At 47.6% G+C, this 17,331-nt stretch overlaps 11 non-coding genes and 1 pseudogene across 11 annotated transcripts; all 12 read right to left on the bottom strand.

Annotated features, from left to right (window-relative positions):
- Positions 1–751: 751 nt before the first annotated feature.
- Positions 752–942, bottom strand: LOC142690896 (U2 spliceosomal RNA). The gene has a single exon (XR_012859573.1). It is a non-coding gene; the product is annotated as a U2 spliceosomal RNA (small nuclear RNA).
- Positions 943–2,230: 1,288 nt separating this feature from the next.
- On the bottom strand, positions 2,231–2,421 carry LOC142690898 (U2 spliceosomal RNA). Its single transcript, XR_012859574.1, has one exon. It is a non-coding gene; the product is annotated as a U2 spliceosomal RNA (small nuclear RNA).
- A 1,255-nt stretch (positions 2,422–3,676) lies between these two features.
- Positions 3,677–3,879, bottom strand: LOC142691021 (U2 spliceosomal RNA; annotated as a pseudogene).
- A 1,288-nt stretch (positions 3,880–5,167) lies between these two features.
- Positions 5,168–5,358, bottom strand: LOC142690899 (U2 spliceosomal RNA). The gene has a single exon (XR_012859575.1). It is a non-coding gene; the product is annotated as a U2 spliceosomal RNA (small nuclear RNA).
- A 1,308-nt stretch (positions 5,359–6,666) lies between these two features.
- On the bottom strand, positions 6,667–6,857 carry LOC142690900 (U2 spliceosomal RNA). The gene has a single exon (XR_012859576.1). It is a non-coding gene; the product is annotated as a U2 spliceosomal RNA (small nuclear RNA).
- Positions 6,858–8,133: 1,276 nt separating this feature from the next.
- LOC142690901 (U2 spliceosomal RNA) lies at positions 8,134–8,324 on the bottom strand. The gene has a single exon (XR_012859577.1). It is a non-coding gene; the product is annotated as a U2 spliceosomal RNA (small nuclear RNA).
- A 1,308-nt stretch (positions 8,325–9,632) lies between these two features.
- Positions 9,633–9,823, bottom strand: LOC142690902 (U2 spliceosomal RNA). The gene has a single exon (XR_012859578.1). It is a non-coding gene; the product is annotated as a U2 spliceosomal RNA (small nuclear RNA).
- Positions 9,824–11,123: 1,300 nt separating this feature from the next.
- Positions 11,124–11,314, bottom strand: LOC142690904 (U2 spliceosomal RNA). The gene has a single exon (XR_012859580.1). It is a non-coding gene; the product is annotated as a U2 spliceosomal RNA (small nuclear RNA).
- Positions 11,315–12,586: 1,272 nt separating this feature from the next.
- On the bottom strand, positions 12,587–12,777 carry LOC142690905 (U2 spliceosomal RNA). Its single transcript, XR_012859581.1, has one exon. It is a non-coding gene; the product is annotated as a U2 spliceosomal RNA (small nuclear RNA).
- A 1,284-nt stretch (positions 12,778–14,061) lies between these two features.
- On the bottom strand, positions 14,062–14,252 carry LOC142690906 (U2 spliceosomal RNA). The gene has a single exon (XR_012859582.1). It is a non-coding gene; the product is annotated as a U2 spliceosomal RNA (small nuclear RNA).
- Positions 14,253–15,544: 1,292 nt separating this feature from the next.
- Positions 15,545–15,735, bottom strand: LOC142690907 (U2 spliceosomal RNA). The gene has a single exon (XR_012859583.1). It is a non-coding gene; the product is annotated as a U2 spliceosomal RNA (small nuclear RNA).
- A 1,288-nt stretch (positions 15,736–17,023) lies between these two features.
- Positions 17,024–17,214, bottom strand: LOC142690909 (U2 spliceosomal RNA). Its single transcript, XR_012859584.1, has one exon. It is a non-coding gene; the product is annotated as a U2 spliceosomal RNA (small nuclear RNA).
- Between the last annotated feature and the right edge of the window lie 117 nt (positions 17,215–17,331).

Here is a 17,331-nt window from a genome sequence, read left to right on the forward strand (position 1 = left end):
CGGCCGCCAGGCTGTCTTTTTTTTGCACAGCTAGTTGCCTCCAGGAGGCCACAAGAGGGAGACAAGGGACTGCAAAATGGAAAATAGGCATCCACCAACTTTACAGACAACTTCTCCTTGCTCCTACAACCTCCATCCTTGCACAGTTTGTTATTCTTCTAGGTAACATAGTAACAAATCCAAATTGCTGCTCTCTTTGTAGGCAAGCAAGGCTTTGTTGCAACTGCAATTCTTACTTCTTCTTGAAATGTAGGGACGACAGTACATTCCATCACATCCATCTAGTGTACACAGGTAGGTCCATTGTGGCGGGCAGGCGAGCGGGCGGGCTGCTTTATTGGCTGTTTGCTGTTCCCCTACTCCACTCCACTATTTGACTGTTGTGCTGCATCAATCAATCAATCAATCAATCAATCAATCAATCAATCAATCAATTAATCAATCAATCAATCAGTGGCTGGCTCAGGTGCAGCTCTTTAACTTACCTAAAAGGGAGGGCGGAGAGAAGACAAGGAAGGTGAATGAGGTGTTCCAATGTGAAATGCCGGAAACACAGAAACACAGACGACACACAACAAGAGGTGGCAATCTATTCATTAATTGCATTTAATCAATGAGCTCATTATCACTCATGCATTGTCCAACAGGTGTTGAAATAATGGGATTAAAAGGGGAGATCCCTTCAGAAAGACAGAAACAATAGCAAAGACAAAAAACACTTTTGGAATCTGCTTTTAGTCAACACATAAGGAAAGGGTGCACCGGTCCTGGAAATACTGCAATACCAGGTCAATGCGTGGAGTGGACAGAGCAAGCTCTATTTCCATCTCCCTGTTCTAAAAATCCATTTAATATATGGTCCCCAGATAGGGGACGTATCAGATATTAAACTGATAAGAACAGATACTACACTTGATCTTAGCCAAAAGGCCGAGAAGCGATAACCCGAACGGGCCGCGCGTTGCCCGAGCCTGCCCGATACTGCTGTTCAGCCCTTGCAGCGATTCAGCCTACTTCTAGGCAATTCCATGGGGCCCTGCAGGCTCACACACTCACAGCTACACGGGAGGTGAATAAAGGCCGGAGAGGAAGCCAGACAGGATTTGCTTATTTTGCTTGCACCACAATGCAGTGCTGAAAGAGGAGGAATCTACATAAAAACGCCTTCCTGGCAACGCCCAAATGCCCTGCTGCCATGCAGATAAACACTGGCAGCGGCAGCAAGTGCATGCCCACAGCCACCCCTTGTTCCTTCACACCTTGTATCAGCTGTAATCCAGTCCAGTCCAGTGCTGCCTGCTGAGCAGCACTGACCAACACTGCCTGGGCCCAGGCTTTTATCTCTGAGGCCCCATTATGATGTCAGAAAGCTGGCTCTGGAATCCTGAGGGCTCCACTATGACACGTGCAAAGTTCCGTCTGAACTTTATATAAGACGGTGAGGCTCAGTCAGTCACTCAGTGTTGCCTGAGAGGGCAACACTGCAACAGCCGGCCGCCAGGCTGTCTTTTTTTTGCACAGCTAGTTGCCTCCAGGAGGCCACAAGAGGGAGACAAGGGACTGCAAAATGGAAAATAGGCATCCACCAACTTTACAGACAACTTCTCCTTGCTCCTACAACCTCCATCCTTGCACAGTTTGTTATTCTTCTAGGTAACATAGTAACAAATCCAAATTGCTGCTCTCTTTGTAGGCAAGCAAGGCTTTGTTGCAACTGCAATTCTTACTTCTTCTTGAAATGTAGGGACGACAGTACATTCCATCACATCCATCTAGTGTACACAGGTAGGTCCATTGTGGCGGGCAGGCGAGCGGGCGGGCTGCTTTATTGGCTGTTTGCTGTTCCCCTACTCCACTCCACTATTTGACTGTTGTGCTGCATCAATCAATCAATCAATCAATCAATCAATCAATCAATCAATCAATCAATCAGTGGCTGGCTCAGGTGCAGCTCTTTTACTTACCTAAAAGGGAGGGCGGAGAGAAGACAAGGAAGGTGAATGAGGTGTTCCAATGTGAAATGCCGGAAACACAGAAACACAGACGACACACAACAAGAGGTGGCAATCTATTCATTAATTGCATTTAATCAATGAGCTCATTATCACTCATGCATTGTCCAACAGGTGTTGAAATAATGGGATTAAAAGGGGAGATCCCTTCAGAAAGACAGAAACAATAGCAAAGACAAAAAACACTTTTGGAATCTGCTTTTAGTCAACACATAAGGAAAGGGTGCACCGGTCCTGGAAATACTGCAATACCAGGTCAATGCGTGGAGTGGACAGAGCAAGCTCTATTTCCATCTCCCTGTTCTAAAAATCCATTTAATATATGGTCCCCAGATAGGGGACGTATCAGATATTAAACTGATAAGAACAGATACTACACTTGATCTTAGCCAAAAGGCCGAGAAGCGATAACCCGAACGGGCCGCGCGTTGCCCGAGCCTGCCCGATACTGCTGTTCAGCCCTTGCAGCGATTCAGCCTACTTCTAGGCAATTCCATGGGGCCCTGCAGGCTCACACACTCACAGCTACACGGGAGGTGAATAAAGGCCGGAGAGGAAGCCAGACAGGATTTGCTTCTTTTGCTTGCACCACAATGCAGTGCTGAAAGAGGAGGAATCTACATAAAAACGCCTTCCTGGCAACGCCCAAATGCCCTGCTGCCATGCAGATAAACACTGGCAGCGGCAGCAAGTGCATGCCCACAGCCACCCCTTGTTCCTTCACACCTTGTATCAGCTGTAATCCAGTCCAGTCCAGTGCTGCCTGCTGAGCAGCACTGACCAACACTGCCTGGGCCCAGGCTTTTATCTCTGAGGCCCCATTATGATGTCAGAAAGCTGGCTCTGGAATCCTGAGGGCTCCACTATGACACGTGCAAAGTTCCGTCTGAACTTTATATAAGACGGTGAGGCTCAGTCAGTCACTGCAACAGCCGGCCGCCAGGCTGTCTTTTTTTTGCACAGCTAGTTGCCTCCAGGAGGCCACAAGAGGGAGACAAGGGACTGCAAAATGGAAAATAGGCATCCACCAACTTTACAGACAACTTCTCCTTGCTCCTACAACCTCCATCCTTGCACAGTTTGTTATTCTTCTAGGTAACATAGTAACAAATCCAAATTGCTGCTCTCTTTGTAGGCAAGCAAGGCTTTGTTGCAACTGCAATTCTTACTTCTTCTTGAAATGTAGGGACGACAGTACATTCCATCACATCCATCTAGTGTACACAGGTAGGTCCATTGTGGCGGGCAGGCGAGCGGGCGGGCTGCTTTATTGGCTGTTTGCTGTTCCCCTACTCCACTCCACTATTTGACTGTTGTGCTGCATCAATCAATCAATCAATCAATCAATCAATCAATCAATCAATCAGTGGCTGGCTCAGGTGCAGCTCTTTAACTTACCTAAAAGGGAGGGCGGAGAGAAGACAAGGAAGGTGAATGAGGTGTTCCAATGTGAAATGCCGGAAACACAGAAACACAGACGACACACAACAAGAGGTGGCAATCTATTCATTAATTGCATTTAATCAATGAGCTCATTATCACTCATGCATTGTCCAACAGGTGTTGAAATAATGGGATTAAAAGGGGAGATCCCTTCAGAAAGACAGAAACAATAGCAAAGACAAAAAACACTTTTGGAATCTGCTTTTAGTCAACACATAAGGAAAGGGTGCACCGGTCCTGGAAATACTGCAATACCAGGTCAATGCGTGGAGTGGACAGAGCAAGCTCTATTTCCATCTCTATTTCCATCTCCCTGTTCTAAAAATCCATTTAATATATGGTCCCCAGATAGGGGACGTATCAGATATTAAACTGATAAGAACAGATACTACACTTGATCTTAGCCAAAAGGCCGAGAAGCGATAACCCGAACGGGCCGCGCGTTGCCCGAGCCTGCCCGATACTGCTGTTCAGCCCTTGCAGCGATTCAGCCTACTTCTAGGCAATTCCATGGGGCCCTGCAGGCTCACACACTCACAGCTACACGGGAGGTGAATAAAGGCCGGAGAGGAAGCCAGACAGGATTTGCTTCTTTTGCTTGCACCACAATGCAGTGCTGAAAGAGGAGGAATCTACATAAAAACGCCTTCCTGGCAACGCCCAAATGCCCTGCTGCCATGCAGATAAACACTGGCAGCGGCAGCAAGTGCATGCCCACAGCCACCCCTTGTTCCTTCACACCTTGTATCAGCTGTAATCCAGTCCAGTCCAGTGCTGCCTGCTGAGCAGCACTGACCAACACTGCCTGGGCCCAGGCTTTTATCTCTGAGGCCCCATTATGATGTCAGAAAGCTGGCTCTGGAATCGTGAGGGCTCCACTATGACACGTGCAAAGTTCCGTCTGAACTTTATATAAGACGGTGAGGCTCAGTCAGTCACTCAGTGTTGCCTGAGAGGGCAACACTGCAACAGCCGGCCGCCAGGCTGTCTTTTTTTTGCACAGCTAGTTGCCTCCAGGAGGCTTCAAGAGGGAGACAAGGGACTGCAAAATGGAAAATAGGCATCCACCAACTTTACAGACAACTTCTCCTTGCTCCTACAACCTCAATCCTTGCACAGTTTGTTATTCTTCTAGGTAACATAGTAACAAATCCAAATTGCTGCTCTCTTTGTAGGCAAGCAAGGCTTTGTTGCAACTGCAATTCTTACTTCTTCTTGAAATGTAGGGACGACAGTACATTCCATCACATCCATCTAGTGTACACAGGTAGGTCCATTGTGGCGGGCAGGCGAGCGGGCGGGCTGCTTTATTGGCTGTTTGCTGTTCCCCTACTCCACTCCACTATTTGACTGTTGTGCTGCATCAATCAATCAATCAATCAATCAATCAATCAATCAATCAATCAGTGGCTGGCTCAGGTGCAGCTCTTTAACTTACCTAAAAGGGAGAAAGGGAGGGCGGAGAGAAGACAAGGAAGGTGAATGAGGTGTTCCAATGTGAAATGCCGGAAACACAGAAACACAGACGACACACAACAAGAGGTGGCAATCTATTCATTAATTGCATTTAATCAATGAGCTCATTATCACTCATGCATTGTCCAACAGGTGTTGAAATAATGGGATTAAAAGGGGAGATCCCTTCAGAAAGACAGAAACAATAGCAAAGACAAAAAACACTTTTGGAATCTGCTTTTAGTCAACACATAAGGAAAGGGTGCACCGGTCCTGGAAATACTGCAATACCAGGTCAATGCGTGGAGTGGACAGAGCAAGCTCTATTTCCATCTCCCTGTTCTAAAAATCCATTTAATATATGGTCCCCAGATAGGGGACGTATCAGATATTAAACTGATAAGAACAGATACTACACTTGATCTTAGCCAAAAGGCCGAGAAGCGATAACCCGAACGGGCCGCGCGTTGCCCGAGCCTGCCCGATACTGCTGTTCAGCCCTTGCAGCGATTCAGCCTACTTCTAGGCAATTCCATGGGGCCCTGCAGGCTCACACACTCACAGCTACACGGGAGGTGAATAAAGGCCGGAGAGGAAGCCAGACAGGATTTGCTTCTTTTGCTTGCACCACAATGCAGTGCTGAAAGAGGAGGAATCTACATAAAAACGCCTTCCTGGCAACGCCCAAATGCCCTGCTGCCATGCAGATAAACACTGGCAGCGGCAGCAAGTGCATGCCCACAGCCACCCCTTGTTCCTTCACACCTTGTATCAGCTGTAATCCAGTCCAGTCCAGTGCTGCCTGCTGAGCAGCACTGACCAACACTGCCTGGGCCCAGGCTTTTATCTCTGAGGCCCCATTATGATGTCAGAAAGCTGGCTCTGGAATCCTGAGGGCTCCACTATGACACGTGCAAAGTTCCGTCTGAACTTTATATAAGACGGTGAGGCTCAGTCAGTCACTCAGTGTTGCCTGAGAGGGCAACACTGCAACAGCCGGCCGCCAGGCTGTCTTTTTTTTGCACAGCTAGTTGCCTCCAGGAGGCCACAAGAGGGAGACAAGGGACTGCAAAATGGAAAATAGGCATCCACCAACTTTACAGACAACTTCTCCTTGCTCCTACAACCTCCATCCTTGCACAGTTTGTTATTCTTCTAGGTAACATAGTAACAAATCCAAATTGCTGCTCTCTTTGTAGGCAAGCAAGGCTTTGTTGCAACTGCAATTCTTACTTCTTCTTGAAATGTAGGGACGACAGTACATTCCATCACATCCATCTAGTGTACACAGGTAGGTCCATTGTGGCGGGCAGGCGAGCGGGCGGGCTGCTTTATTGGCTGTTTGCTGTTCCCCTACTCCACTCCACTATTTGACTGTTGTGCTGCATCAATCAATCAATCAATCAATCAATCAATCAATCAATCAATCAATCAATCAATCAATCAATCAATCAATCAGTGGCTGGCTCAGGTGCAGCTCTTTAACTTACCTAAAAGGGAGGGCGGAGAGAAGACAAGGAAGGTGAATGAGGTGTTCCAATGTGAAATGCCGGAAACACAGAAACACAGACGACACACAACAAGAGGTGGCAATCTATTCATTAATTGCATTTAATCAATGAGCTCATTATCACTCATGCATTGTCCAACAGGTGTTGAAATAATGGGATTAAAAGGGGAGATCCCTTCAGAAAGACAGAAACAATAGCAAAGACAAAAAACACTTTTGGAATCTGCTTTTAGTCAACACATAAGGAAAGGGTGCACCGGTCCTGGAAATACTGCAATACCAGGTCAATGCGTGGAGTGGACAGAGCAAGCTCTATTTCCATCTCCCTGTTCTAAAAATCCATTTAATATATGGTCCCCAGATAGGGGACGTATCAGATATTAAACTGATAAGAACAGATACTACACTTGATCTTAGCCAAAAGGCCGAGAAGCGATAACCCGAACGGGCCGCGCGTTGCCCGAGCCTGCCCGATACTGCTGTTCAGCCCTTGCAGCGATTCAGCCTACTTCTAGGCAATTCCATGGGGCCCTGCAGGCTCACACACTCACAGCTACACGGGAGGTGAATAAAGGCCGGAGAGGAAGCCAGACAGGATTTGCTTCTTTTGCTTGCACCACAATGCAGTGCTGAAAGAGGAGGAATCTACATAAAAACGCCTTCCTGGCAACGCCCAAATGCCCTGCTGCCATGCAGATAAACACTGGCAGCGGCAGCAAGTGCATGCCCACAGCCACCCCTTGTTCCTTCACACCTTGTATCAGCTGTAATCCAGTCCAGTCCAGTGCTGCCTGCTGAGCAGCACTGACCAACACTGCCTGGGCCCAGGCTTTTATCTCTGAGGCCCCATTATGATGTCAGAAAGCTGGCTCTGGAATCCTGAGGGCTCCACTATGACACGTGCAAAGTTCCGTCTGAACTTTATATAAGACGGTGAGGCTCAGTCAGTCACTCAGTGTTGCCTGAGAGGGCAACACTGCAACAGCCGGCCGCCAGGCTGTCTTTTTTTTGCACAGCTAGTTGCCTCCAGGAGGCCACAAGAGGGAGACAAGGGACTGCAAAATGGAAAATAGGCATCCACCAACTTTACAGACAACTTCTCCTTGCTCCTACAACCTCCATCCTTGCACAGTTTGTTATTCTTCTAGGTAACATAGTAACAAATCCAAATTGCTGCTCTCTTTGTAGGCAAGCAAGGCTTTGTTGCAACTGCAATTCTTACTTCTTCTTGAAATGTAGGGACGACAGTACATTCCATCACATCCATCTAGTGTACACAGGTAGGTCCATTGTGGCGGGCAGGCGAGCGGGCGGGCTGCTTTATTGGCTGTTTGCTGTTCCCCTACTCCACTCCACTATTTGACTGTTGTGCTGCATCAATCAATCAATCAATCAATCAATCAATCAATCAATCAGTGGCTGGCTCAGGTGCAGCTCTTTAACTTACCTAAAAGGGAGGGCGGAGAGAAGACAAGGAAGGTGAATGAGGTGTTCCAATGTGAAATGCCGGAAACACAGAAACACAGACGACACACAACAAGAGGTGGCAATCTATTCATTAATTGCATTTAATCAATGAGCTCATTATCACTCATGCATTGTCCAACAGGTGTTGAAATAATGGGATTAAAAGGGGAGATCCCTTCAGAAAGACAGAAACAATAGCAAAGACAAAAAACACTTTTGGAATCTGCTTTTAGTCAACACATAAGGAAAGGGTGCACCGGTCCTGGAAATACTGCAATACCAGGTCAATGCGTGGAGTGGACAGAGCAAGCTCTATTTCCATCTCCCTGTTCTAAAAATCCATTTAATATATGGTCCCCAGATAGGGGACGTATCAGATATTAAACTGATAAGAACAGATACTACACTTGATCTTAGCCAAAAGGCCGAGAAGCGATAACCCGAACGGGCCGCGCGTTGCCCGAGCCTGCCCGATACTGCTGTTCAGCCCTTGCAGCGATTCAGCCTACTTCTAGGCAATTCCATGGGGCCCTGCAGGCTCACACACTCACAGCTACACGGGAGGTGAATAAAGGCCGGAGAGGAAGCCAGACAGGATTTGCTTCTTTTGCTTGCACCACAATGCAGTGCTGAAAGAGGAGGAATCTACATAAAAACGCCTTCCTGGCAACGCCCAAATGCCCTGCTGCCATGCAGATAAACACTGGCAGCGGCAGCAAGTGCATGCCCACAGCCACCCCTTGTTCCTTCACACCTTGTATCAGCTGTACTCCAGTCCAGTCCAGTGCTGCCTGCTGAGCAGCACTGACCAACACTGCCTGGGCCCAGGCTTTTATCTCTGAGGCCCCATTATGATGTCAGAAAGCTGGCTCTGGAATCCTGAGGGCTCCACTATGACACGTGCAAAGTTCCGTCTGAACTTTATATAAGACGGTGAGGCTCAGTCAGTCACTCAGTGTTGCCTGAGAGGGCAACACTGCAACAGCCGGCCGCCAGGCTGTCTTTTTTTTGCACAGCTAGTTGCCTCCAGGAGGCCACAAGAGGGAGACAAGGGACTGCAAAATGGAAAATAGGCATCCACCAACTTTACAGACAACTTCTCCTTGCTCCTACAACCTCCATCCTTGCACAGTTTGTTATTCTTCTAGGTAACATAGTAACAAATCCAAATTGCTGCTCTCTTTGTAGGCAAGCAAGGCTTTGTTGCAACTGCAATTCTTACTTCTTCTTGAAATGTAGGGACGACAGTACATTCCATCACATCCATCTAGTGTACACAGGTAGGTCCATTGTGGCGGGCAGGCGAGCGGGCGGGCTGCTTTATTGGCTGTTTGCTGTTCCCCTACTCCACTCCACTATTTGACTGTTGTGCTGCATCAATCAATCAATCAATCAATCAATCAATCAATCAATCAATCAATCAATCAATCAATCAATCAATCAATCAGTGGCTGGCTCAGGTGCAGCTCTTTAACTTACCTAAAAGGGAGGGCGGAGAGAAGACAAGGAAGGTGAATGAGGTGTTCCAATGTGAAATGCCGGAAACACAGAAACACAGACGACACACAACAAGAGGTGGCAATCTATTCATTAATTGCATTTAATCAATGAGCTCATTATCACTCATGCATTGTCCAACAGGTGTTGAAATAATGGGATTAAAAGGGGAGATCCCTTCAGAAAGACAGAAACAATAGCAAAGACAAAAAACACTTTTGGAATCTGCTTTTTGTCAACACATAAGGAAAGGGTGCACCGGTCCTGGAAATACTGCAATACCAGGTCAATGCGTGGAGTGGACAGAGCAAGCTCTATTTCCATCTCCCTGTTCTAAAAATCCATTTAATATATGGTCCCCAGATAGGGGACGTATCAGATATTAAACTGATAAGAACAGATACTACACTTGATCTTAGCCAAAAGGCCGAGAAGCGATAACCCGAACGGGCCGCGCGTTGCCCGAGCCTGCCCGATACTGCTGTTCAGCCCTTGCAGCGATTCAGCCTACTTCTAGGCAATTCCATGGGGCCCTGCAGGCTCACACACTCACAGCTACACGGGAGGTGAATAAAGGCCGGAGAGGAAGCCAGACAGGATTTGCTTCTTTTGCTTGCACCACAATGCAGTGCTGAAAGAGGAGGAATCTACATAAAAACGCCTTCCTGGCAACGCCCAAATGCCCTGCTGCCATGCAGATAAACACTGGCAGCGGCAGCAAGTGCATGCCCACAGCCACCCCTTGTTCCTTCACACCTTGTATCAGCTGTACTCCAGTCCAGTCCAGTGCTGCCTGCTGAGCAGCACTGACCAACACTGCCTGGGCCCAGGCTTTTATCTCTGAGGCCCCATTATGATGTCAGAAAGCTGGCTCTGGAATCCTGAGGGCTCCACTATGACACGTGCAAAGTTCCGTCTGAACTTTATATAAGACGGTGAGGCTCAGTCAGTCACTCAGTGTTGCCTGAGAGGGCAACACTGCAACAGCCGGCCGCCAGGCTGTCTTTTTTTTGCACAGCTAGTTGCCTCCAGGAGGCCACAAGAGGGAGACAAGGGACTGCAAAATGGAAAATAGGCATCCACCAACTTTACAGACAACTTCTCCTTGCTCCTACAACCTCCATCCTTGCACAGTTTGTTATTCTTCTAGGTAACATAGTAACAAATCCAAATTGCTGCTCTCTTTGTAGGCAAGCAAGGCTTTGTTGCAACTGCAATTCTTACTTCTTCTTGAAATGTAGGGACGACAGTACATTCCATCACATCCATCTAGTGTACACAGGTAGGTCCATTGTGGCGGGCAGGCGAGCGGGCGGGCTGCTTTATTGGCTGTTTGCTGTTCCCCTACTCCACTCCACTATTTGACTGTTGTGCTGCATCAATCAATCAATCAATCAATCAATCAATCAATCAATCAATCAATCAATCAATCAATCAATCAGTGGCTGGCTCAGGTGCAGCTCTTTAACTTACCTAAAAGGGAGGGCGGAGAGAAGACAAGGAAGGTGAATGAGGTGTTCCAATGTGAAATGCCGGAAACACAGAAACACAGACGACACACAACAAGAGGTGGCAATCTATTCATTAATTGCATTTAATCAATGAGCTCATTATCACTCATGCATTGCCCAACAGGTGTTGAAATAATGGGATTAAAAGGGGAGATCCCTTCAGAAAGACAGAAACAATAGCAAAGACAAAAAACACTTTTGGAATCTGCTTTTAGTCAACACATAAGGAAAGGGTGCACCGGTCCTGGAAATACTGCAATACCAGGTCAATGCGTGGAGTGGACAGAGCAAGCTCTATTTCCATCTCCCTGTTCTAAAAATCCATTTAATATATGGTCCCCAGATAGGGGACGTATCAGATATTAAACTGATAAGAACAGATACTACACTTGATCTTAGCCAAAAGGCCGAGAAGCGATAACCCGAACGGGCCGCGCGTTGCCCGAGCCTGCCCGATACTGCTGTTCAGCCCTTGCAGCGATTCAGCCTACTTCTAGGCAATTCCATGGGGCCCTGCAGGCTCACACACTCACAGCTACACGGGAGGTGAATAAAGGCCGGAGAGGAAGCCAGACAGGATTTGCTTCTTTTGCTTGCACCACAATGCAGTGCTGAAAGAGGAGGAATCTACATAAAAACGCCTTCCTGGCAACGCCCAAATGCCCTGCTGCCATGCAGATAAACACTGGCAGCGGCAGCAAGTGCATGCCCACAGCCACCCCTTGTTCCTTCACACCTTGTATCAGCTGTAATCCAGTCCAGTCCAGTGCTGCCTGCTGAGCAGCACTGACCAACACTGCCTGGGCCCAGGCTTTTATCTCTGAGGCCCCATTATGATGTCAGAAAGCTGGCTCTGGAATCCTGAGGGCTCCACTATGACACGTGCAAAGTTCCGTCTGAACTTTATATAAGACGGTGAGGCTCAGTCAGTCACTCAGTGTTGCCTGAGAGGGCAACACTGCAACAGCCGGCCGCCAGGCTGTCTTTTTTTTGCACAGCTAGTTGCCTCCAGGAGGCCACAAGAGGGAGACAAGGGACTGCAAAATGGAAAATAGGCATCCACCAACTTTACAGACAACTTCTCCTTGCTCCTACAACCTCCATCCTTGCACAGTTTGTTATTCTTCTAGGTAACATAGTAACAAATCCAAATTGCTGCTCTCTTTGTAGGCAAGCAAGGCTTTGTTGCAACTGCAATTCTTACTTCTTCTTGAAATGTAGGGACGACAGTACATTCCATCACATCCATCTAGTGTACACAGGTAGGTCCATTGTGGCGGGCAGGCGAGCGGGCGGGCTGCTTTATTGGCTGTTTGCTGTTCCCCTACTCCACTCCACTATTTGACTGTTGTGCTGCATCAATCAATCAATCAATCAATCAATCAATCAATCAGTGGCTGGCTCAGGTGCAGCTCTTTAACTTACCTAAAAGGGAGGGCGGAGAGAAGACAAGGAAGGTGAATGAGGTGTTCCAATGTGAAATGCCGGAAACACAGAAACACAGACGACACACAACAAGAGGTGGCAATCTATTCATTAATTGCATTTAATCAATGAGCTCATTATCACTCATGCATTGTCCAACAGGTGTTGAAATAATGGGATTAAAAGGGGAGATCCCTTCAGAAAGACAGAAACAATAGCAAAGACAAAAAACACTTTTGGAATCTGCTTTTAGTCAACACATAAGGAAAGGGTGCACCGGTCCTGGAAATACTGCAATACCAGGTCAATGCGTGGAGTGGACAGAGCAAGCTCTATTTCCATCTCCCTGTTCTAAAAATCCATTTAATATATGGTCCCCAGATAGGGGACGTATCAGATATTAAACTGATAAGAACAGATACTACACTTGATCTTAGCCAAAAGGCCGAGAAGCGATAACCCGAACGGGCCGCGCGTTGCCCGAGCCTGCCCGATACTGCTGTTCAGCCCTTGCAGCGATTCAGCCTACTTCTAGGCAATTCCATGGGGCCCTGCAGGCTCACACACTCACAGCTACACGGGAGGTGAATAAAGGCCGGAGAGGAAGCCAGACAGGATTTGCTTCTTTTGCTTGCACCACAATGCAGTGCTGAAAGAGGAGGAATCTACATAAAAACGCCTTCCTGGCAACGCCCAAATGCCCTGCTGCCATGCAGATAAACACTGGCAGCGGCAGCAAGTGCATGCCCACAGCCACCCCTTGTTCCTTCACACCTTGTATCAGCTGTAATCCAGTCCAGTCCAGTGCTGCCTGCTGAGCAGCACTGACCAACACTGCCTGGGCCCAGGCTTTTATCTCTGAGGCCCCATTATGATGTCAGAAAGCTGGCTCTGGAATCCTGAGGGCTCCACTATGACACGTGCAAAGTTCCGTCTGAACTTTATATAAGACGGTGAGGCTCAGTCAGTCACTCAGTGTTGCCTGAGAGGGCAACACTGCAACAGCCGGCCGCCAGGCTGTCTTTTTTTTGCACAGCTAGTTGCTTCCAGGAGGCCACAAGAGGGAGACAAGGGACTGCAAAATGGAAAATAGGCATCCACCAACTTTACAGACAACTTATCCTTGCTCCTACAACCTCCATCCTTGCACAGTTTGTTATTCTTCTAGGTAACATAGTAACAAATCCAAATTGCTGCTCTCTTTGTAGGCAAGCAAGGCTTTGTTGCAACTGCAATTCTTACTTCTTCTTGAAATGTAGGGACGACAGTACATTCCATCACATCCATCTAGTGTACACAGGTAGGTCCATTGTGGCGGGCAGGCGAGCGGGCGGGCTGCTTTATTGGCTGTTTGCTGTTCCCCTACTCCACTCCACTATTTGACTGTTGTGCTGCATCAATCAATCAATCAATCAATCAATCAATCAATCAATCAATCAATCAGTGGCTGGCTCAGGTGCAGCTCTTTAACTTACCTAAAAGGGAGGGCGGAGAGAAGACAAGGAAGGTGAATGAGGTGTTCCAATGTGAAATGCCGGAAACACAGAAACACAGACGACACACAACAAGAGGTGGCAATCTATTCATTAATTGCATTTAATCAATGAGCTCATTATCACTCATGCATTGTCCAACAGGTGTTGAAATAATGGGATTAAAAGGGGAGATCCCTTCAGAAAGACAGAAACAATAGCAAAGACAAAAAACACTTTTGGAATCTGCTTTTAGTCAACACATAAGGAAAGGGTGCACCGGTCCTGGAAATACTGCAATACCAGGTCAATGCGTGGAGTGGACAGAGCAAGCTCTATTTCCATCTCCCTGTTCTAAAAATCCATTTAATATATGGTCCCCAGATAGGGGACGTATCAGATATTAAACTGATAAGAACAGATACTACACTTGATCTTAGCCAAAAGGCCGAGAAGCGATAACCCGAACGGGCCGCGCGTTGCCCGAGCCTGCCCGATACTGCTGTTCAGCCCTTGCAGCGATTCAGCCTACTTCTAGGCAATTCCATGGGGCCCTGCAGGCTCACACACTCACAGCTACACGGGAGGTGAATAAAGGCCGGAGAGGAAGCCAGACAGGATTTGCTTCTTTTGCTTGCACCACAATGCAGTGCTGAAAGAGGAGGAATCTACATAAAAACGCCTTCCTGGCAACGCCCAAATGCCCTGCTGCCATGCAGATAAACACTGGCAGCGGCAGCAAGTGCATGCCCACAGCCACCCCTTGTTCCTTCACACCTTGTATCAGCTGTAATCCAGTCCAGTCCAGTGCTGCCTGCTGAGCAGCACTGACCAACACTGCCTGGGCCCAGGCTTTTATCTCTGAGGCCCCATTATGATGTCAGAAAGCTGGCTCTGGAATCCTGAGGGCTCCACTATGACACGTGCAAAGTTCCGTCTGAACTTTATATAAGACGGTGAGGCTCAGTCAGTCACTCAGTGTTGCCTGAGAGGGCAACACTGCAACAGCCGGCCGCCAGGCTGTCTTTTTTTTGCACAGCTAGTTGCCTCCAGGAGGCCACAAGAGGGAGACAAGGGACTGCAAAATGGAAAATAGGCATCCACCAACTTTACAGACAACTTCTCCTTGCTCCTACAACCTCCATCCTTGCACAGTTTGTTATTCTTCTAGGTAACATAGTAACAAATCCAAATTGCTGCTCTCTTTGTAGGCAAGCAAGGCTTTGTTGCAACTGCAATTCTTACTTCTTCTTGAAATGTAGGGACGACAGTACATTCCATCACATCCATCTAGTGTACACAGGTAGGTCCATTGTGGCGGGCAGGCGAGCGGGCGGGCTGCTTTATTGGCTGTTTGCTGTTCCCCTACTCCACTCCACTATTTGACTGTTGTGCTGCATCAATCAATCAATCAATCAATCAATCAATCAATCAATCAATCAATCAATCAATCAGTGGCTGGCTCAGGTGCAGCTCTTTAACTTACCTAAAAGGGAGGGCGGAGAGAAGACAAGGAAGGTGAATGAGGTGTTCCAATGTGAAATGCCGGAAACACAGAAACACAGACGACACACAACAAGAGGTGGCAATCTATTCATTAATTGCATTTAATCAATGAGCTCATTATCACTCATGCATTGTCCAACAGGTGTTGAAATAATGGGATTAAAAGGGGAGATCCCTTCAGAAAGACAGAAACAATAGCAAAGACAAAAAACACTTTTGGAATCTGCTTTTTGTCAACACATAAGGAAAGGGTGCACCGGTCCTGGAAATACTGCAATACCAGGTCAATGCGTGGAGTGGACAGAGCAAGCTCTATTTCCATCTCCCTGTTCTAAAAATCCATTTAATATATGGTCCCCAGATAGGGGACGTATCAGATATTAAACTGATAAGAACAGATACTACACTTGATCTTAGCCAAAAGGCCGAGAAGCGATAACCCGAACGGGCCGCGCGTTGCCCGAGCCTGCCCGATACTGCTGTTCAGCCCTTGCAGCGATTCAGCCTACTTCTAGGCAATTCCATGGGGCCCTGCAGGCTCACACACTCACAGCTACACGGGAGGTGAATAAAGGCCGGAGAGGAAGCCAGACAGGATTTGCTTCTTTTGCTTGCACCACAATGCAGTGCTGAAAGAGGAGGAATCTACATAAAAACGCCTTCCTGGCAACGCCCAAATGCCCTGCTGCCATGCAGATAAACACTGGCAGCGGCAGCAAGTGCATGCCCACAGCCACCCCTTGTTCCTTCACACCTTGTATCAGCTGTAATCCAGTCCAGTCCAGTGCTGCCTGCTGAGCAGCACTGACCAACACTGCCTGGGCCCAGGCTTTTATCTCTGAGGCCCAATTATGATGTCAGAAAGCTGGCTCTGGAATCCTGAGGGCTCCACTATGACACGTGCAAAGTTCCGTCTGAACTTTATATAAGACGGTGAGGCTCAGTCAGTCACTCAGTGTTGCCTGAGAGGGCAACACTGCAACAGCCGGCCGCCAGGCTGTCTTTTTTTTGCACAGCTAGTTGCCTCCAGGAGGCCACAAGAGGGAGACAAGGGACTGCAAAATGGAAAATAGGCATCCACCAACTTTACAGACAACTTCTCCTTGCTCCTACAACCTCCATCCTTGCACAGTTTGTTATTCTTCTAGGTAACATAGTAACAAATCCAAATTGCTGCTCTCTTTGTAGGCAAGCAAGGCTTTGTTGCAACTGCAATTCTTACTTCTTCTTGAAATGTAGGGACGACAGTACATTCCATCACATCCATCTAGTGTACACAGGTAGGTCCATTGTGGCGGGCAGGCGAGCGGGCGGGCTGCTTTATTGGCTGTTTGCTGTTCCCCTACTCCACTCCACTATTTGACTGTTGTGCTGCATCAATCAATCAATCAATCAATCAATCAATCAATCAATCAATCAATCAATCAGTGGCTGGCTCAGGTGCAGCTCTTTAACTTACCTAAAAGGGAGGGCGGAGAGAAGACAAGGAAGGTGAATGAGGTGTTCCAATGTGAAATGCCGGAAACACAGAAACACAGACGACACACAACAAGAGGTGGCAATCTATTCATTAATTGCATTTAATCAATGAGCTCATTATCACTCATGCATTGTCCAACAGGTGTTGAAATAATGGGATTAAAAGGGGAGATCCCTTCAGAAAGACAGAAACAATAGCAAAGACAAAAAACACTTTTGGAATCTGCTTTTTGTCAACACATAAGGAAAGGGTGCACCGGTCCTGGAAATACTGCAATACCAGGTCAATGCGTGGAGTGGACAGAGCAAGCTCTATTTCCATCTCCCTGTTCTAAAAATCCATTTAATATATGGTCCCCAGATAGGGGACGTATCAGATATTAAACTGATAAGAACAGATACTACACTTGATCTTAGCCAAAAGGCCGAGAAGCGATAACCCGAACGGGCCGCGCGTTGCCCGAGCCTGCCCGATACTGCTGTTCAGCCCTTGCAGCGATTCAGCCTACTTCTAGGCAATTCCATGGGGCCCTGCAGGCTCACACACTCACAGC

This window comes from Rhinoderma darwinii, assembly GCF_050947455.1.
Source record: "Rhinoderma darwinii isolate aRhiDar2 chromosome 5 unlocalized genomic scaffold, aRhiDar2.hap1 SUPER_5_unloc_35, whole genome shotgun sequence".
Taxonomy (NCBI): Eukaryota; Metazoa; Chordata; class Amphibia; order Anura; family Rhinodermatidae; genus Rhinoderma; species Rhinoderma darwinii.